This window comes from Mustelus asterias, chromosome 15 (genome assembly GCF_964213995.1).
Source record: "Mustelus asterias chromosome 15, sMusAst1.hap1.1, whole genome shotgun sequence".
In the NCBI taxonomy this organism is placed as follows: domain Eukaryota; kingdom Metazoa; phylum Chordata; class Chondrichthyes; order Carcharhiniformes; family Triakidae; genus Mustelus; species Mustelus asterias.
Window position 1 is genome coordinate 70,260,036 of NC_135815.1, and position 22,559 is coordinate 70,282,594.

Genomic DNA, 22,559 nt, shown 5'->3' on the forward strand with positions numbered 1-22,559 from the left:
TGGAATGCTCTGCCTGGATGTGTGGTGGAGGCAGGTTCAATCGAGGCATTTAAGAAAGCATTAGATGATTACTTGAATAGAAACAACGTGCAGGGTTATGTGGAAAAGGCAGGAGAATTATATTATTTCATAGTGTTGCTTTGGAGAGCCGGTGCAGACACAATGGGCCAAATGGCCTCGTCTGCTCCAGAACAACTGTAAATTTGTGTGATCTGATTCCTCATCACGGTTGAACTGTGAACCAACTAAATTTTGTTTAAATTCTTTACTCTTTTACTTTCTGCCTCTATTTATAAAAAACAAAATGCTATTGGTCATTTCAAGGTCTTACGGCAGTACCTGCACTTATACTTACAAGGAATTCTGACCACAATATTGCACAGGGCCTGAAAGCGCGATGATTCTGCGCCTATTGTTTCTGACTGATGCAGCTCACAAACTGAATGCTGTCTGCTAATTTCAACGATTGTGATCTGCAGCCAGTGCTAAACTTGCTGCTGAGTGATGACACATCTGAACATGGCCACAAAATGGTCAGAGTCCAGCAAAAGTTAAAGCTACTCTGTGCCTCTCATTCGACTGCAGCAGGTACTGATTGTCATTCTAAAAGTGACTTTGTCATTGGGGAATGTTCAATAATGGCAGAACATGAGAGAGTGGGTTCCAAGATTTTCCAATGCTATGCTGGCGATGGAGAGCTGGAGAAGCTACCACGAAGGAGCCAGGAGTTCCTGCAGACAAACTTTGTAAAGGCAGTGGGACCATAAAGTCATGATGTGGAATGCCAGGAGTCTATCCCTGAGGATTTGGTGCCATAAAAAAATTCAGTGATCTCAAAACAGTGGGCAAGGTCAGCAAATGTCCCACTAACTGTACCAGTATTCTCACACACTGCTTAATGTACAACATCCCCATCATTCACCCAGCAAAACGCTCTATTAATTATTACTCATACATTCAGCTCGCCCTCAGATGCTGAGCAATGTGCTTACACACACTGTAAGAAGTTTAACAACACCAGGTTAAAGTCCAACAGGTTTATTTGGTAGCAAAAGCCACACAAGCTTTCGGAGCTCTAAGCCCCTTCTTCAGGTGAGTGGGAATTCTGTTCACAAACAGAGCATATAAAGACACAAACTCAATTTACATGAATAATGGTTGGAATGCGAATACTTACAACTAATCAAATCATTAAGAAACAAAACAATGTGAGTGGAGAGAGCATCAAGACAGGCTAAAAAGATGTGTATTGTCTCCAGACAAGACAGCCAGTGAAACTCTGCAGGTCCACGCAACTGTGGGGGTTACAAATAGTGTGACATGAACCCAATATCCCGGTTGAGGCCGTCCTCGTGTGTGCAGAACTTGGCTATCAGTTTCTGCTCAGCGACTCTGCGCCTTGGCGACTCTGCGCTGTCGTGTGTCGCGAAGGCCGCCTTGGAGAACGCTTACCCGAATATCAGAGGCCGAATGCCCGTGACCGCTGAAGTGCTCCCCAACAGGAAGAGAACACTCTTGCCTGGTGATTGTCGAGCGGTGTTCATTCATCCATTGTTGTAGCGTCTGCATGGTCTCCCCAATGTACCATGCCTCGGGACATCCTTTCCTGCAGTGTATCAGGTAGACAACATTGGCCGAGTTGCAAGTGTATGTACCGTGTACCTGGTGGATGCTGTTCTCACGTGAGATGGTGGCATCTGTGTCGATGATCCGGCACGTCTTGCAGAGGTTGCTGTGGCAGGGTTGTGTGGTGTCATGGTCACTGTTCTCCTGAAGGCTGGGTAGTTTGCTGCGGACAATGGTCTGTTTGAGGTTGTGCGGTTGTTTGAAGGCAAGAAGTGGGGGTGTAGGGATGGCCTTGGCGAGATGTTCGTCTTCATCAATGACATGTTGAAGGCTCCGGAGGAGATGCCGTAGCTTCTCCGCTCCGGGGAAGTACTGGACAATGAAGGGTACTCTGTCCACTGTGTCCCATGTTTGTCTTCTGAGGAGGTCGGTGCGGTTTTTCGCTGTGGCGCGTTGGAACTGTTGATCAATGAGTCGAGCGCCATATCCTGTTCTTATGAGGGCATCTTTCAGCATCTGGAGGTGTCTGTTGCGATCCTCCTCATCCGAGCAGATCCTGTGTATACGGAGGGCTTGTCCGTAGGGGATGGCTTCTTTAACGTGTTTAGGGTGGAAGCTGGAGAAGTGGAGCATCGTGAGGCTATCCGTGGGCTTGCGGTACAGTGAGGTGCTGAGGTGACCGTCCTTAATGGAGATGCGTGACTTACACACACACTGCCAGCTAATCAGCAACCACATCATCCAAACACATTGCATTAAAGTGACAGATGCATACCTTCTCTTCTGCAACGCAAAGGGGCCCATAATCAGAGGCAGCAGTACTTAACCGAGGTGGACAGGCCCTGCATGACTTCACTCTGATGTAGCAGACAGTGGCAATTGGTGCCAATTTTATTGAGCATCTCAACTTTTATTTACTGAAAGTATTGCTTCCTTTCTCTGACTGCAGGCTATGCTTCTCTTTCTCCAGCTTTGTGTACACCTCCCTCCATTGTGGACTGGAAAGGTGCCATCATTAGCATCTGCTAGCTGTGTTGTGATATGGTGCAGCATGCAGCTATTTACAATGATTTGGATGGCTCTTGATGGACTGCTGGACTCCACCAGACATATCCAGACAGTACTGTGGATGTCTTATTAAATCACGACTACAGAGGATATCCCAGATTAATCAATGATCTTGATGGATAGTTCTTAGTCATTCAGGCAGTGAGGTGGCTTTTCACATGATGAAAGCATGATACCAGCTTCCAAGGTAACAGGCATTAACATGCAGGATAATATGGTTGGCATCACACACTAAATTTTATTCAATGTAAGCTGTTTCTTTCAATGAAACGATTGGGTTGGCAGGGGTTTGTTGCAATGAGGCTTTCAACTTATGTGTTCCATTAATTTTTCAGTACTCCGTGAGAACCCACAAGGGGAATGTTGTTGAGTATTGTTTGAGGTGAGATTCTGGCATTAAGCACCACAACTCCATTTAACTAATTTTACCATAATATAATGATTGAAAACTGGAGAGGAATATCCAGCCCAATAATATCCAGGGTGGCACAGTGTTTAGCACTGCTGTCTCACAGCGCCTTGGACCTGGGTTCAATTCCAGCCTTGGGTGACTGTCTGTGTGGAGTTTGCACATTCTCTCCATGTCTGTGTGGGTTTCCTCCGGGTGCTCTGGTTTCCTCCCACAGTCCAAAGATGTGTGGGTTAGGTGGATTAGCCATGCTAACTTACCCCTTAGAGTCAGGAAGATTAGCAGGGTAAATACGTGGGGTTATGGGGATAGGGCCTGGGTGGGATTGTTGTCAGTGCAGGCTCAATGGGCAGGATTTTACAGCCTCGCTCATCCAGAAACTATAAAATCGCGCCCGATGTCAACGGACCTTCCCATGCTCTGGTCCTCACTCACTCTGATTCCCGTGTCGGGCAGACCAGTAAAATTCCAGTCAATGGCTCGAATGGCCTCCTTCTACACTGCAAGGATTCTATAATTCTATGATATCCACCAAATACTTCTGAACATGCGGCAGACATGATAAAGAGCCAGATAAAAACATATTCTTTCTTCACGCCATACAATTACTCAGATAATACATTGACCTCACCTCTGAACCTGAGGCTTTAAGTTCAAAGGCCACTCCAGAATCCTGAAGCTGACACTTCAGTGCAACACTGTCAATGGAGTTCTGATAAGGTGCTAAACTGAGACCCTTCCTATCTTATCAGATGGACATAAAAGATCTCATGATATTATTTGGAAGAGGTGCAGAGGAGTTCTCCCCAGTATTCAATCCAATATTAAATCACTGTCACCAGCAATTAAACAAACTGCTTTCCTGCACTACAGTAGCTCAAAAAAACTGAAATATACTGAAAAAAGCAAGTACTGCATTGGATAGTGAAAGCTGCTTTTATAAATGCAAGTCTTTTGTTGTTTTATTAGATTTACAGATAGGATACAAGATGAGATTCTTAAATTCATGAAACATCTTCTCCGGTCACTCAAAGGAATCAGATTCACCCAATTGATGGTCTTTGATGTCACAGCTCCACTGAAAACTCTGTACCAATATAAGGAATATATTCACAAAGTAATGGCCAGTTGATGCCAGGGACATTGGAAGCTTATAAAAATTTAACAGACAAAATACACAAAGGTATACAGCAGTACATGGCACACAGACCAGCAGGGAATAACAGAGGTAACTCCTTGAGAATCAATTATCCTTTTTGCTTAATAGAGAACTCTTAACCAACTACTGAGAATGAAAATATATAAAAATAAAATGTAAGTTTGTAAATGGGGATTGCTGTTGTGCCAGAGAACGGTGTGCAGTACTGGCAAATTTCAGAGTACTGAAATTGGGAATGGGATGTAGTATGCTGCTTTATTTATCGCTTTCTCCCAGATGCTGCTTCGGTTTACAATGTAAAGATTACTGTTAGAAATTCAGAAAGTACAGAATTATTTCAGTGTAAGTAATATCCTTGGTTGTAGCTCCCATGCTCCCCAGTGTCCGATTTGGGTGGCTACTTAAAAATGCGCTGGGGAATCCCTCTTGAAATTTACCAGGTAAGCAATTGCAATGCAATTGCCCGGAAGAGCTAGCTTCCTGTGGGCAATTACACTGAAAAAGCAATTTAAATAGTTAACTTTGGATGGTTCACCAGGGTTACGTTAAGAGTCATTCTGAAAAAATTAAAAGATATATTAAAAGAATGTGCAAACTCCACACTGTGCAGAGTTTGCACATTCTCCCCATTGTCTGCGTGGGTTGCCTTCAGGTGCTCCGGTTTCCTCCCACAGTCCAAAGATGTGAGGGTTAGGTTGATTAGAAATGCTAAATTGACCTTAATGTCAGAGGGATTAGCAGGGTAAATATATGGGATTACGGGAATAGGGTCTGGGTGGGATTGTCGTCGGTGCAGACTCAATGGCTAAATGGCCCCTTGTGCACTGTCGGGATTCTTTGATTCTATAAAACCTCTTGTATCCTCTGAGTAATTTTTTTCAACATCCAGACCGCTCCCCATATGGGTCTCCCCTCACCCACCCAATCCTCCAGGAATATCCTCCCTTGTATCCAACAGATCACCCTCTCCATGGTATTCACCACCTGAATCCCCACATGGGATTCCACCACCCGTTGACATCCCCCACCACCGTTCTCCCCAGCCCACAAGCCTGATTAATCCCAGACCTGATCCCTCGACCTGGCTGGACTATCCCCGCACTGAACCGACCCATTTGGACCCCAACCCCACCCGGCCCCACCACACTCCAATCCCACCTGAATACCTGGCTCAGCTGGACCTCCCCCATCCAACCCAAACCTGCGACTGGACCATTCCCACAACCTGACCGTCCCCACCTCCACGTATTCGACTGGAGGTCCCCCACCCTGACCTAACTAGAACCCCTTGACTGGAAGAATGCCCCCCGACCTCAACATGATCTGACAACCCAGCTGGAATTCCTCCCCCTCCACCAGAACCTCCTCCCGTCCGATGTCCTACCTTTCCACCAGATCTATTTTATGTGCCCTTCCATTGAAAGCATGTCCAGCAGGGACATGTGAAATCCAGCCCATGGTCTTTACACCAATAGTGTTTCAATACAATGGATCTGTTCCACAACAAGGAATTGAGTTCAAATTAGTTAATCTTTGATTTATTTTAGTTGTATTGATTACACTCAGGTCATCTTATATATGCAGCAAAGAACACCAGGAGAGCAGGGAAACTAAAAGCAGCATGGGAATTTATGACAACTGTCCACCATCTACAAGACACAAGTTAGGTGTGTGCCTGTATGAGTGTAGCTCCAACAACACTCAAGAAGCTCGACACCATCCAGTCCAAAGCAGCCCTCTTGATTAACACCACAGCCACAAACATTCACTCCGTCCAGTACCAATGTTGAAAGAGCAGTGTGTACCATTTATAAGATGCACTGTAGGAAGTCACCAAGGCTCCTTAAGCAGCACCTTCCAAGCCCACGACCACTGCCATCTAGAAGGACAAGAACAGCAGATACCTGGGAACACCCCAGAAGTTCCCCTCTTTGAGCCAGCGATAGTTTCTTTACTATTGCTGGGTCAAAATCTTGGAATTCCTCTCTAACAGCACTGGTGTACCTACACCCATGTGGACTGCAATGGTTGGCAGCTCACCACTACTGCTCAAAGCCATTTAAAGATGGGCAATAAATGCTGGTCTAGCCAGCGATGCCCACATCCCGGAAATGAAGTTTAAAAATCTTGAGATCAAAAGTAGGGAGAACAAAAATCAAAGTGTGACGTCAAAGGAAAGCAGAGACTTCTATGTGAGAAATTCTCTTCTCTGATTTTTCTCCAGGCTAAAGCGTAGATTTCAACTGTGAGCAGGGGAATTGCAAATTTCAGTCTAATTATGTCAAACAGTAAATGAATTATTAATGAATATCAGCAACTGCATCTGCATAAAGATTTCAGCAAAATGCAAGGAAATTTTTTACATGTGGAAATCTGGTGAGGAAGGGGTAAGTGGGCTAAATTAGGACTCTGGGCTAAGATACAGTAAATACCGAAAGCATTAACTAACTTCAATAAATTGAGCAAGGTTATTACCTAGATTAAAAGCTATAAATAGACATTTCAGTGCTACTTCACAACATGAAATCATAATTAGATAAATGCAATACAATATAGAGATGGCAAGGTGGGTGAGGTGTTGCAGCTGTTGTATGTGGGAATTGTTGGACACTAGAATGATGCACAGCAACCACATATGCTGTAAATGTTTGCAGCTCGAGTAGCTTTCGCTCAGCATTGATGAACTGGAGTCAGAGCTTCGGACACTGCAATACACCCAGGAGGAAGAAAGTTACTTGGATGCTTGGATTCAGGAAGCAGTCACACCCCTTAGGTTAAGATGTGGTGTGTGATCAAGGACAGGAGGTTGCGTCTGCAGGACAGATGAGAAATGGAGATTTCGAGGTAGCGTTGGAGGAAGTCTGGTCCTTGCATTTGTCCAACAGGTTTAAGATTCATGAAGACTATGTAGATAAGAGCAGGGAGGTGAGCAAATGGACACAACATCGAGTTATGGGCCCATTCAAGTTGAGGGAATAAAAAGAAATGCAATACTGATTGGGACAGTTTAGTTAGACGGGATAAATAATGTTCTTTGCAGCTGGGATCGAGGGTCCGAAAGGGTATGTTGCCTGCCTGGTGGCAGAGTTAAGGACATCTCCTCAAGGCTGGAGGGGAACTTGAAGTAGAAGGGGAAAGATCAAATTGTCAAGTTACAAGTAGGTACCAACAACACAATAGGGCTAAGCAAGATGTCTGGATGAAGTGGTATAAGTGGATAGGGAAAAATTAAAAGCAGAAACACAAAGGTAATAATCTCTTGATTACTACCTTAATCAGGAACAAATTGATACAGGGTCATTAAAATCAGAGGATTGAGCGCATATTTCAAGGATCAGTGTGGGAGAAATGGATTTCAATTCATTGGGCACTGGGGAAAGAGGGAGCTCTTCCATTGGTATAGGATTCTCCTGAAGCAAGGTGGGACCAGTGTCCTGGCAAATTGAATAACCAGGGCTCTAGATAGGGTGTAAAATACTGGGGGAAGAGGGAAGAAGTGAGTGAAAAGTTAGAATCTTAAGAGAAAGAGCAAAGCAAAAGGATGTGATATGGATAGTGATCAGCAAAGTGTGACAGAAAGGGGCATGGAAGAGTGCACTAGAGTATATGGTACGAGTGGGTAAAAATGGTAAAGAAAAGAAAATGAAAGATTCTGGCTGGAATTCTCCGACCTCACCCATGGCTGGAATTCTCCGACCTCACCCATGGCTGGGATTCTCCGGTCCCGCTGCTGTGAATGGAGTTTTAGCTGAATGACAAATTCTCTGTTATTGCTGGAAGTGGTGGTGGGACGTATGAGACCAGAGAATTCCGGCCCCTATAATGGAGTACATGCATTCAGAACAAGATGGGTGAATTGATGGCACACAGAAATAAATAGGTATGATCTGACAGCCATGTTTTTTTTCGTGGGACATGGGCGCCGCTGGCTCGCCAACATTTATTGCCCATCCCGAGTTGCCCTTGAAACTTGAAACTGGGGCGGCACGGTAGCACAGTGGTTAGCACTGCTGCTTCACAGCTCCAGGGACCTGGCTTCGATTCCCGGCTCGGGTCACTGTCTGTGTGGAGTTTGCACATTCTCCTCGTGTCTGCGTGGGTTTCCTCCGGGTGCTCCGGTTTCCTCCCACAGTCCAAAGATGTGCGGGTTAGGTTGATTGACCATGCTAAAAATTGCCCTTAGTGTCCTGAGATGCATAGGTTAGAGGGATTAGTAGGTAAATATGTAGGGATATGGGAGTAGGGCCTGGGTGGGATTGTGGTCGGTGCAGACTCGATGGGCCGAATGGCCTCTTTCTGTACTGTAGGGTTTCTATGATTCTATGAATGGCTTGCCAGGTCATTTCAGAGGGCATTTGAGAGTCAACCACATTGCTGTGGCTCTGGAGTCCCCTGTAGGCCAAACCAGCAAGGATGGTAGATTTCCTTTCCAAAAGGACATTAGAGAACCAGATGGGTTTTTGTGACAATCGACAAGGGTTTCATGATAACCAGTAGATTCTTAATTCCAGATATTTTTATTGAATTCAAATTCCACCATCTGCGGGATTCGAATCCAGGTCCCCAGAACATTAGCTGAGTTTCTGGATGAATAGTTTAGCGATAATACCATTAGGCCATCAAAGGAGCAGCGCTCCGAAAGCTAATGGTATTTGCTACCAAATATACCTGTTGGACTTTAACCTGGTGTTGTTAAAACTGTTACTGTGTTTACCCCAGTCCAACGCCGGCATCTCCACATCGCGAGCTTTGATGTCAGCCTTTTAATTGATCATAACTTTGCCCTTCGAGTAACCAGATAAGTAACAGAGTTCTCTTAAACAGATGTTTTAATACAAGTTCTAGCAAGGATACTGGGAAGCTATAGTTCACATCGCTGTAGCTAGCCAAAGTGGCGTATTCTGAGATATAAAGGCAATTAAACTTTTCAAAATTGATTACAAGTATTTAGCATAAACCAATCACAATCACTTTAGCTTGCTTCATTATAACATCCAAGCTGCGAGAAAACTTCATAGTACAGCTCGTTTCTGTATCTGCGGATCACTACCATTTTCCAGTTACAGATGTCTGATTTATGTGCTTTTCCAGACTAATGGCCTTGGTGTCAGTCTGTGAAGACTCTTATAAGAAGACCTTTGTTTTTCAGCCTGTGTGATTTTTAAACATGTGTGACTATTAACCCTTTCAGCCATTACAGAGAGGTGAGGTGGAACCTTCTGCTCTGAAGTCTAAATTTGGTGGTGGGCACAGGAGGTTGGGGTGATTCCTAGTGGGCAGCGGGCCATCTGAACATGCGCGATCTTGCCTTATTATTTATGTGTCCGCATGGAGCGCAGTCAGTCTCATGACGAACAGGAAGTTGACATCCTCATTGTTACCTCATGGGGTCAAAGGGCAACTCAGTCACCACAGGCCAGGACCTTCAGTCTGTCTGCCATTCAATGTCAAAGAGAAGACAGCAACCTGTGGTCTAAAGATTTAATGGTATTCCCTGGAGATTCTCCTCCAGGCCATTTGGGAAAGGTTGTTTCCCTGGATATGGCAGCACAAGGTCCCCCATCTGACCACAGTAGCCTTGGAGGGGGTCACAATAGTGGTCAGCGCATGTGGGACCCACACAAGAACTGGCCTACAGTGCAGAAAAAGGATGAATGATGAACTTCTCCTCCCTGCAAACTTACACTCGCATAAGGGCATCAGGCAGTCTAAGAATTAGAGACACAGAGATGTCACATACGACCAGAAGATGGGATATCAACACCGAATGTGTGCCTACCACTTTAGGCATATTAGTTGCAGGAAAATAAGTTTTTAATCATTTACTGGGGAGGGCTCAGCTACACTATTGGCTTCTGAACTGCTCATTCACACAATGGGATTACAGTCAATCATTCAGTCTTTCAGCAAGATAAGAAGGCCCACAACAAGTACAAGCGGGTCAAGACTGAAGGAAGTAAAACCAAGACTAGGTTCCTAGCTACTTGTGAGGAGCAGACTGCTGAAGTAACCAGGGAGGACCGTGATTATGCCTGTGCAGGATGTGAGATTGAACCATCCACAGGAACCCAGTGAGGATTCATCCAGTCTGCACTTCTTATACGCACACACTGACTGAGTTATCTTTAATTTACAAACCCTTTAGTCATTCACTCTGTCTCTCTATTTTCCTATTCCTGGTTCCAACAATAAACGAGGGAATTCAGCAACCTGGACATGCCCCAGCCGCAAGAAACCTCTGAGGAGGATCCCTCAGAACCCTCAGAGGATGCACCATCAGGGCACTCATGCAGGTGATGAACCCCTTAACTCAGCCCTAAGAGATCTGATGGAGATTCAGAGACAGACAAGGGAACATCAGATGGAGATGTCAGAGATCATGCAGAGACTGGACCAATGGCTGGAAGAATGTGTCTGCATTCTGTCTGCTGTTGTGGCTTCAGCATGTGAGCATTTGGCTGTCTCCAGGGAAAAAGTGGCTCCTACCTTGGAGACCCATTTCCAGCAGAAGGCACAGTGTCTGCTGGATATGTGCTCAGACTTGAGCATGGGTGCGGTAAAGCATTGATGAAATGATTATCAAAAAAAAGGTTACCGCATAAGATGATGATGGGGGTAATATATCAGCAAGGATTGAGGATTGGCTGATTAACCGAAACCAGAGGGTGGGAGTGATTATAACTTTGAAAAGCTGTAACTAATGGGGTGTCACAGGCATCAAAGCTAGGCCTCAACTATTTACAATCTAAATTAATGACTTGGATGAAGGAACTGAATGTATCGTAGTCAAATTTGCTGACAACAAAACAATGGGTGAGAAGGCAGCTTGTGAGAAGGATACAAAGGGATAGAGATAGATTAAGTGAGTGAGCAAATATTTAACAATTTAATACAATGTAGGAAAATGTGAAGATATCAATTTTGGTAGGAAGAATAGGAAAGCAAAATATTTGGATGGAGAGAGACTGTAGAACATCGTGTGAAGAGAGACCTGGGTGTCCTCATAGACAAACACAAAACTTATCATGCAGGTACAGCAAGTAATTCAGTAAGCTAATAAGACATTGGCCTTTATTGCAAGGAGAATGGAGTATGAACGTAAGAAAGTCTTGCTATAACTGCACTGTTTGTGAGATCACACCTGAAATACTGAGTACTGTTTTGGTCTCCTTATTTTATTCGTTAAAGGGATGTGGGCATTGCTGGCTAGACCAGCATTTATTGCCCATTGCTAATTGCTTTGTAGAAAGTGGTGGTGAGCTGCTTTCTTGAACCGCTGCAGCCCATGTGTTGTAGGAACACCCACAGTGCTGTTCAGGTGGGAGTTCCAGGATATTGACCAAGTGACAGTGAAGGAACTCCTTAAGGAACTGTTTATGGAGGGATAGGCTGATCTTTGAGGATGGTTCACCAGATTGATTCCTTGGCTGAAGGAGCCGTCTTATAAGGAAAGGTTGAACAGGTTGGACCTGTATCCAATAAGTTTAGTAGAATGAGAGGTGATCTTTTTGAAGCATATGCGATTGATTGAGGGGGTAGATGCCAGGGTAGATGCTGAGAAGATGCCATCCATCATCCAGGAGCATAGTTTCAGAACAAGGAGTCTTCCATTTCACAGAACGGCTACATTGCAGAAGGAGGCCATTCGGTCCATCGAGTCTGCACCGAAACTCCGACAGAGCATTCCGCTCAGATCCTATCCCTATAGCCTCACATATTTACCCTTCAGCCCCCCTAACCTACTCATCTTTGGACACCAAGGTACAATTTAGCATGGCCAATCCACTTAACCTGCACATCTTTGGACTGTGGAAGGAAATTGGAGCACCCGGAGGAAACCCACACAGACACGGGGAGAACGCGCAAACTCCACACAAACAGTGACCCAAGAGAATTGAACCCGAGTCCCTGGTGCTGTGAGGCAGCCGTGCTAACTACTGTGGAGATGAGGAGGAATTTCTTCTCTCAGAATCTTTTGAATTCTCCCAATAACCAGAAAAGCAGTGAATATATTCACGAAGATTCTTTGTGAAGAGTCCAGGGGGCAGTTTTCCCATCCTGCCAGCCATGGGAATCATAGTGGGCAGGGGGGCGGATTATGCAAAGGTCAAAGGTCCATTGACCTCGAGTGGAATTTTCCGGTTTTGGGGCGAGCGCAGCTGGAAAATCCCACCCAAGGTTTATGGTAGGGGAGTGGCGGGGGGAGGGGGGGGGAGGGAGTGGTGGTGGGGGGGGGGGAGGTGGTGGAGAAAGTGGATCAGGGCGTGTATGATCTTATTGAATGGTGCAGCAGGTTTGAGGAGTCGTATGGCCTACTCCAATTCCTATTCCTTACATTCTTGTCTCAGTTGCTGGTCCAAAGATGTGCGGGTTAGGTGGATTGGATTGGCCATGCTAAATTGTCCCTTAGTGTCAGGGGGACTAACTAGGGTAAATACATGGGGATGTGGGAATGGGGCCTGGGTGGGATCGTGGTTGGTGCAGACTCGATGGACCGAATGGCCTCTTTCTGCACTGTAGGGATTCTATGATCTATGATCTATGGCCATACATTAATCAAATTACGTTCTTTCACCAAGTATTAACCCGTTCACTCCAGTTTCTGCGTGAGCACCATCCTGCTTCATCCTTTTGTTACATTCTATTTAACAAAAAAGCCACATCAAAACATCCAAATGATGGATTGACATTCAGAAAAAGCAATGCTTTTGCTGTCAGTAATATAATGCACTGTCACATTTAGAATACACTGTACAGTGTCAATGTCATATTATTCAGGTAAACTGTGCCACAGTTTCATTGTCAACCAAATATTCAGAACTTTTTGAAAACTTTTCTTGATTAATAAAGTAAGTTTTATTGATTTCATAGTTCTTGATAATTTCCTGAAATTGACCCCTGGTTTGGGTTTCTTAATAGCCATGTTGTAAGGGTGACTCGGGATCATTGCTGAAATTGTGCCAATACAAATTAAATGTGCCCCAGTTGAGGGTTAGTAGACAATTTGATTGAACCTGCCCTCACCCATTCCCAGATTGTTTCCTGGATCGTTGGTTTATTCACAGGATGTAGAGTTACTGATCTCTGCCTCCCAACTACTACCCTGGTCTCCCAGCTGCCTCTCTTCATACTCTTTTTATAACCAATAAAATTAACTGATTAACAAATAACCAAGCTAACAACCTCTTAAAGGGGTACTGTGACTAAAAGCAAAATCTTCAAAGGAAACTGAAATTAAAGCAAAATGCCATTTTCAGGGTTGCTGATGCATTCCAGACTCTGGTTAGCACTGCTGCCTCACAGCGCCAGGGACCTGGGTTCGATTCCCGGCTTGGGTCACTGTCTGTGCGGAGTTGGCAAGCTCTCCCCGTGTTTGTGTGGGTTTCCTCCGGGTGCTCCAGTTTCCTCCCACAGTCTGAAAGACGTGCAGGTTAGGTGCATTGACCATGCTAAATTCTCCCTCAGTGTACCCGAACAGGCGCCGGAGTGTGGCGACTAAGGGATTTTCACAGTAACCTCATTGCAGTGTTAATGTAAGCCTACTTGTGACACTGATCAATAAAGTTTAAGTTTTTTTCAACTCATATGTCCACACGTTTGTAAAATGTTCCTGTGCAGCATATTGGGATGTTTCATTATGCTAAAGGGGCCATAAGTTGCTTTGTTGTATTATGAGGAGCCAGGTCCCTCCATACAAGTCGTTGGCAATACTTGAGCATTTGGCAAAAAAGATGGTAAAAGCTTAAATACCCTTATTATTTGAGTCAGATCTTCAACAAAGGAGTCATAGAAACATTCAGCACAGAAACCATTGTGCTTGTGCCAGCTATCCGAGAGAGGAATTACTTCTGTCTCCACATTGTCCCACAGATCTTTTTCTTATGAAGTATTTATCCAATTCCCCTTTGAACATTGTATCTGTTTCCACCAGCCTCTTAGGGTTTCAAAATACCTTTAAAATGAACAAGATTTTAATTTTAAATGCTCAAGCTGTTTCTTTTTTCAGACTAACAGAGCTGATACATTGCCAGTTAAAGATAATACTTCAGCTGGATCCAGTCAACAGGGTTTCAAGTGATCACAGATAAATGTTTGATGCACCTTCATGTATATTTCATTAGTCTGAGCGTATGGAGTTCAATAACTTATGCACCTTCACCACTGAATCTTGAAGAAGGCAAGTTTCTTCATCACGAGCACATCAGATAACAATGTTCCTCGACATATCAAAGTAATGACGTTGTAGGAATAAATGTCCTATTAGTGCATATAATCAGCATGTTATGCTCAGTACATTGGCAGCAGGGAATTCTGGTAATGTTAGGATGGATTTAACAATGCCTAATGTAGAGTCTGGGCGATAGAAGCAAAATACTGCGGATGCTGAAAGTCTGAAATAAGACTCTGCGGTGTAGTTTGGGGGGATAGTATTCATGCGATGGGCCTGTTTGGTGCTGAGTTTTCTTTTTAATTCGACCATAGGATGTGGGCATCACTGGCTGGGCCAGAATTTATTGCCCATTCCTGAGGGTATTTAAAAATCAACCACATTGCTGTGGCTCTGGAATCATATGGAGGCCAGATCAGTAAAGATGACAGATTTCCTTCCCTAAATGAGATTAGTGAATCAGATGGGTTTTTACAACAATCGATAATGGATTTGTGGTCACCATTACACTTAATTCCAGATTTTTATTGATTTCAAATTTCACCATCTGCCAAGGTGGGATTTAAACCAGGGTCCCTAGAAGATTACTAGTCTAGTGACAGTACCACTACGCCACTGCCTCCCCCCCCCACCCCCCCGCCCCCCGCCCCCCACCCCTTCCTCACCCTCCCAATCGTCTTAAATAGGGAAGAAATGGTCAGAAAATACAACTGGATCATCTGAGACTGGCACTAGAGCCATCACTGCCTAGGGTATGCTCCTGCGAAGGCATCTACCTGTTTCAGGACCCAGGCAAATTGTAAAATGTAAATCTGGGCATGACCCGGCAATCCCATTTTACTTCTGAGTTACAAATGAGCAGTGTGACTTTGAGCGGCCTCAACAGTAGTCCCCAAAGGACGCTCAGATAAAATCCTCTCTTTATCCTCTGTTTTTAGGATCCAAAGGATAAACCCCAGCCCATTGTCAGAATTTCATCACCCTCCACCCTGGCTCTGACTGTTGGACAGCTCAGTAAAAGAGTCAGATGATTTGTCTCTTTAGTGAACTGTATCTGGGAGAAATCTGACGGAACAGCTCAGGAAAGCAGCTGGGAGACAGAATTGCTGCACGCCAGGGGCCCTTACCAGCATCCTGGCTTTGGAGCCAACAGGGGTCTTAACCACCTCCATGTAGACAGTGCGGAGGGAAGTGGTAGGTTACAGAGGGACATAGATAAGCTGCAGAGCTGGGCTGAGAGGTGGCAAATAGAGTTTAATGCAGAAAAGTGCGAAGTGATTCACTTTGGAAGGAGTAACAGGAATACAGAGTACTGGGCTAATGGTAAGATACTTGGTAGTGTGGATGAACAGAGGGATCTGGGTGTCCATGTGTATAGATCCCTGAAAGTTGGCACCCAGGTTGATAGGGTTGTTAAGAAGGCGTACGGTGTGTTAGCTTTTATTGGTAGAGGGATTGAGTTTCGGAGCCAGGAGATCATGTTGCAACTGTACAAAACTCTGGTGCGGCCGCACTTGGAGTATTGTGTACAGTTCTGGCCGCCGCATTATAGGAAAGATGTAGAAGTGTTGGAAAGGGTGCAGAGGAGATTTACCAGGATGTTGCCTGGTATGGTGGGAAAATCGTATGAGGAAAGGCTGAGGGGCTTGAGGTTGTTTTCGTTAGAGAGAAGAAGGTTAAGAGGTGACTTAATAGAGGCATACAAGATGATCAGAGGATTAGATAGGGTGGATAGTGAGAGCCTTTTTCCTCGGATGGTGATGGCTAACACTAGGGGACATAGCTTTAAATTGAGGGGTGAGAGATATAGGACAGATGTTAGAGGTAGGTTCTTTACTCAGAGAGTAGTAAGGGCGTGGAATGCCCTGCCTGCAGCAGTAGTAGACTCATCAACATTAAGAGCATTCAAATGGTTATTGGATAAACATATGGATGATATTGGAATAGTGTAGGATAGATGGGCTTTAGATTGGTTTCATTGGTCGGCGCAACATCGAGGGCCGAAGGGCCTGTACTGCGCTGTAATGTTCTAGGACTTGCTGGAGTCCTGGTTGGAAGCAGAGCTCTACAGAGGGCGATCGGAACTGGGTCCAGATGCACAACTGGCAGGTGGCCATCAAGGGGCTCCACCTGTGACTAGACTAAATGCTGAGGACAGTCAGGAGGAAGCCAACCAGGGACCAACCTGATGAAGATCATTGCCCTCTTCCAGAATCTACAGGTTTCGCCTCAACTCTCTGCAGATATCAACAATAATACCAATCGCGATTGAGGCTAACCAGGGAGGCTATCTGTGTGCTCTGCTGCATGAATGACCAGCAGCCCCTGAGACTCAGAGGGATCCCGACGCCTGTGGCTTTAACAGTCATGGCAGCCTTAAATGGTTAGGCCATTGGCTCCTTATAGGTTCAATGTGGAGATGTCGGTGTTGGACTGGGGTGAACACAGTAAGAAGTCTCACAACACCAGGTTAAAGTGCAACAGGTTTATTTGGTAGCAAAAGCCACTCGCTTTCAGAGCATCGCTCCTTCATCATGTGAATGGGATTTCAGTTCACAAACAGGGCATATAAAGACACAAACTCAATTTACAAAATAATGGTTGGAATGCGAGTCTCCACAGGTAATCAAGTCTTAAAGGTACAGACTATGTGAGTGGAGAGAGGGTTAAGCACAGGTTAAAGAGATGTGTATTGTCTCCAGCCAGGACTGTTGGTGAGATTTTGCAAGCTCAGGCAAGTCGCGGGGGTTACAGATAGTGTGACATGAATCCAAGATCTCGGTTGAGGCCGTCCTCATGTATGCGGAACTTGGCTATCAGTCTCTGCTCAGCGACTCTGCGCTGTCGTGTGTCGTGAAGGCCACCTTGGAGAACGCTTACCCGAAGATCAGAGGCTGAATGCCCGTGACCGCTGAAGTGTTCCCCAACAGAAAGAGAACACTCTTGCCTGGTGATTGTCGAGCGGTGTTCATTCATCCATTGTCATAGCGTCTGCATGGTCTCCCCAATGTACCATGCCTCGGAACATCCTTTGCTGCAGCGTATCAGGTAGACAACATTGGCCGAGTTGCAAGTGTATGTACCGTGTACCTGGTGGATGGTGTTCTCACGTGAGATGACGGCATCTGTGTCGATGAACTGGCACGTCTTGCAGAGGTTGCTGTGCCAGGGTTGTGTGGTGTCATGGTCACTGTTCTCGTGAAGGCTGGGTAGTTTTCTGCGGACAATGGTCTGTTTGAGGTTGTGTGGTTGTTTGAAGGCAAGAAGTGGGGGTGTGGGGATGGCCTTGGCGAGATGTTCATCTTCATCAATGACATGTTGAAGGCTCTGGAGAAGATGTCGTAGCTTCTCCGCTCTGGGAATGTACTGGACGACGAAGGGTACTCTGTCCGCTGTGCCCCGTGTTTGTCTTCTGAGGAGGTCGGTGCGGTTTTTTGCTGTGGCGCGTCGGAACTGTCGATCGATGAGTCGAGCGCCATATCCTGTTCTTATGAGGGCGTCTTTCAGCGTCTGCAGGTGTCTGTTGCGATCCTCCTCATCCGAGCAGATCCTGTGTATATGGAGGGCTTGTCCGTAGGGGATGGCTTCTTTAACGTGTTTAGGATGGAAGCTGAAGAAGTGGAGCATCGTGAGGTTCTCCGTGGGCTTGCGGTACAGTGAGGTGCTGAGGTGACCGTCCTTGATGGAGATGCGTGTGTCCAAGAATGCAACCAATTCCGGAGAGTAGTCCATGGTGAGTCTGATGGTGGGATGGAATTTGTTGATGTCATCATAGAGTTGTTTCAGTGATTGTTCACCATGAGTCCAAAGGAAGAAAATGTCATTGATGTATCTAGTGTATAGCATCAGTTGAAGGTCCTGTGCGGTGAAGAGGTCTTGTTCGAAACTGTGCATGAAGATGTTGGCATATTGAGGTGCGAATTTGGTCCCCATGGCTGTTCCGTGTGTCTGGATGAAGAACTGGTTGTTGGAGGTGAAGGCATTGTGGTCCAGGATGAAACGGATGAGTTGTAAAATTGCATCTGGAGATTGGCAGTTGTCAGCGTTGAGTACTGAGGCAGTTGCAGCAATGCCATCGTCGTGGGGGATGCTGGTGTCGAGTGCCGAGACATCCATTGTGATGAGGAGTGCTCCTGGTTCAACTGCTCCATGTGTGCTGAGATTTTGTAGGAAGTCTGTAGTGTTGCGACAAAAGCTGGGGGTTCTTTGTACAATGGGTTTCAGGATGCCCTCGACATAGCCGGAGAGGTTCTCGCACAGGGTCCCATTGCCCGATACAATGGGACGGCCGGGTGTGTTTGCCTTGTGTATCTTCGGGAGGCAGTAGAGATCTCCAACGCGGGGAGTATGTGGGATGAGAGCATGGAGGGTGCTCTGAAGGTCCGGATCAAATGTCTTGATCAGTCTGTTGAGTCGACGGGTGTGTTCTTTGGTCGGATCTGCGGGTAACTGTCTGTAGCGTTCCTCGTTGTTCAGTTGTCGGTACACTTCTTTGCAGTAATCCGTTCTGTTCAGTATGACGACGGCCCCTCCTTTGTCTGCTGGTTTGATGACAATGTTGCAGTTGGTCTTGAGAGCGCGGATGGCGTTGTGTTGTACTTGGGTGATGTTCGGCGCTGTCTTGTGAGTGCGGCTAATGAATCTGGCATTGATGCACCTCCTGACGGCTTGGGCATACATGTCAAGTCGAGGGCAGCGGCCTTCCGGAGGAGTCCAATTCGACTCTTTCCTCTTCGGTTGCTGCACCGCGGATCTCTCTGTCGGCTGTTCCAGTTCATTGGCTGTCTCATTGTGTTCGCTGTTGGCCTCTTGGGGGTTGTGGAAGAACTCCCGCAGCCTCATTCATCTGATGAATTCCTCTGTGTCTGCTGCGAGACTGATGGGGTCTATTTTGGAGGTGGGGCAGAAATTGAGCCCTCGGCTGAGAACTTCGATTTCATCTGGTTGAAGTGTGTAATCCGAAAAGTTGACAATGGACTTCCCTGCAGTGGTACTGTTTTGTACTGTGGTACCGGGGGAGGCTTGGTTGCTGCTGGTGGTGATGCCGAGTTTTTCAAGTTTCCTGTTCTTGTTGTGCATGTTGATGGCGTAGTTCCGTTGTCTTTTCTGCTTGGCAGAGTTTCGCAGCTGGTCTGTGTCCTGAGCACAAGTTGAGAATATGGACTCTCTCTTGGTTTCTAGGATGCGACGTTTGCTGTAGAGCTGGTGTATGAGGTGGTTGAGGAGTGTGAGAGAGGTGCGATGGCAAAGTCTCTCAGCGTAGTCTGTGTTATAGGTTGACCTGAGTGGGTTTGTGACGTAGCACACAGGATCTGCTCAGATGAGGAGGATCGCAACAGACACCTCCAGACACTGAAAGATGCCCTCATAAGAACAGGATATGGCGCTTGACTCATTGATCGACAGTTCCGATGTGCCACAGCGAAAAACAGCACTGACCTCCTCAGAAGACAAACACGGGACACGGCGGACAGAGTACCCTTCGTCGTCCAGTACTTCCCCGGAGCGGAGAAGCTACGACATCTTCTCCGGAGCCTTCAACATGTCATTGATGAAGATGAACATCTCGCCAAGGCCATCCCCACACCCCCACTTCTTGCCTTCAAACAACCGCACAACCTCAAACAGACCATTGTCCGCAGCAAACTACCCAGCCTTCAGGAGACCAGTGACCACGACACCACACAACCCTGCCACAGCAATCTCTGCAAGACATGCCGGATCATCGACACGGATGCCATCATCTCACATGAGAACACCATCCACCAGGTACACGGTACATACTCTTGCAACTCGGCCAACATTGTCTACCTGATGCGCTGCAGGAAAGGATGTCCTGAGGCATGGTACATTGGGGAAACCATGCAAACGCTATGACAACGGATGAATGAACGCCGCTCAATAATCACCAGGCAGGAGTGTTCTCTTCCTGTGGGGGAGCACTTCAGCAGTCATGGGCATTCAGCCTCTGATCTTCGGGTAAGCGTTCTCCAAGACAGCCTTCACGACACACGACAGCGCAGAGTCGCTGAGCAGAGACTTATAGCCAAGTTCTGCACACATGAGGACGGCCTCAACCGGGATGTTGGGTTCATGTCACACTATCTGTAACCCCCACGACTTACCTATGCTTGCAAAATCTCACTAACAGTCCTGGCTGGAGACAATACACATCTCTTTAACCTGTGCTTAACCCTCTCTCCACTCACATTGTCTGTACCTTTAAGACTTGATTACCTGTAAAGACTCGCATTCCAACCATTATTTTGTAAATTGAGTTTGTGTCTTTATATGCCCTGTTTGTGAACAGAACTCCCACTCACCTGATGAAGGGGCAGCGCTCCGAAAGCTAGTGGCTTGTGTTACCAAATAAACCTGTTGCACTTTAACCTGGTGTTGTGAGACTTCTTACTCCTTATAGGTTCCACAGGGACAGGTGCAGCACCTGTATGTCACTGCATCAAAGAATGCCTTGTTTTAAAAACACAGAACAGATCCAGAGAGCCAAGTCGAAAGATCCGTGGGTTTTGGGGCCTTTGTGAGCTTCCCACGAGTACAGGAGGTTATTTATTGCACACATACAGCATAGAACATAGAACATAGAAAGCCACAGCACAAACAGGCCCTTCGGCCCACAAGTTGCGCCGATCACATTCCCACCTCTAGGCCTATCTATAGCCCTCAATCCCATTAAATCCCATGTACTCATCCAGAAGTCTCTTAAAAGACCCCAACGAGTTTGCCTCCACCACCACCGACGTCAGCCGATTCCACTCACCCACCACCCTCTGAGTGAAAAACTTACCCCTGACATCCCCCCTGTACCTACCCCCCAGCACCTTAAACCTGTGTCCTCTCGTAGCAACCATTTCAGCCCTTGGAAATAGCCTCTGAGAGTCCACCCTATCCAGACCCCTCAACATCTTGTAAACCTCTATCAGGTCACCTCTCATCCTTCGTCTCTCCAGGGAGAAGAGACCAAGCTCCCTCAACCTATCCTCATAAGGCATGCCCCCCAATCCAGGCAACATCCTTGTAAATCTCCTCTGCACCCTTTCAATGGCTTCAACATCTTTCCTGTAATGAGGTGACCAGAACTGCGCGCAGTACTCCAAGTGGGGTCTAACCAGGGTCCTATAAAGCTGCAGCATTATCTCCCGACTCCTAAACTCAATCCCTCGATTAATGAAGGCTAGTACGCCATACGCCTTCTTGACCGCATCCTCCAATCGGAGTTCCGTGGGACCTGCTTGCATCATTTATAAACTGGGTTCCAATCCATTGCCGTGCAGTTGGTGTGTGATTACAGAAGACATAACCTCCAGCTGTGTGCTCGATTCCCAGGGGAGCCCTCATGATGCAAACATTTGGCACTGCTCCCAGGTGCCACAGCTCTTCAAGGCCCCCGCTCGTCTGTACAGATCGATTCTGGGTGACAGGGGTTTTCTGCCCAAGCCCTGGCTGGTGACACTAGTGAGGCACCCGCAAACTGCAACTGAGCAGCATTGTTACAAATCCCATGGATCAACACGGGTGTCAATTGAGCAGATGATGGCCTTGTTAAAAAAGGTTCCATTTGAGGGGAGCTCTCCAGTGAAGCTCTGCATTGTGTGTGCCTCAGTGATCTCCAGGACTATTGTTGTCTGCTGCGCGTTACACAGCCTCGCACAGTAGAGATGTCGTGTCAAAAATTGACCTGGGTGAGCTACCTTCCTCGTCTGATGAGGCAGAAGGGGAGGAGGAGGCAGAGCAGGTAGATCAGTAGAGTGAGGTTCCTGTACCAGGTGCTAGAGTGATGGAGCGATGTGCGAGGGAGGCTGGTGAATCGCTTATTCACACTGTATTCCAGCAGACATGACACTTTTGATAAGCCCTATCAGACCTCTTGCCTTTGACACCTCCATCCAAGAGCAATTTACTATTGTCCTCCTACAAGCCAATCCATGCTTACCACCCAAACAATGGAGAAAGTGGTTCAACTTGGCTGGACGCTACGACGTTAGGCTGTTTAATGATGCTTTAAAATGATGCAAATCATATTTACGTCCAGGGTATGAACTTGATCACATCACCGGTGGGAGGGGTGGGGAAGATCACATTCTGAAAGCTCACAGGCACAAATCCCATTATGGCCCAGTAAATTCCACCCACAGAGTTGAAAGAAGAATATTCTATCTGAGAATTTGTAG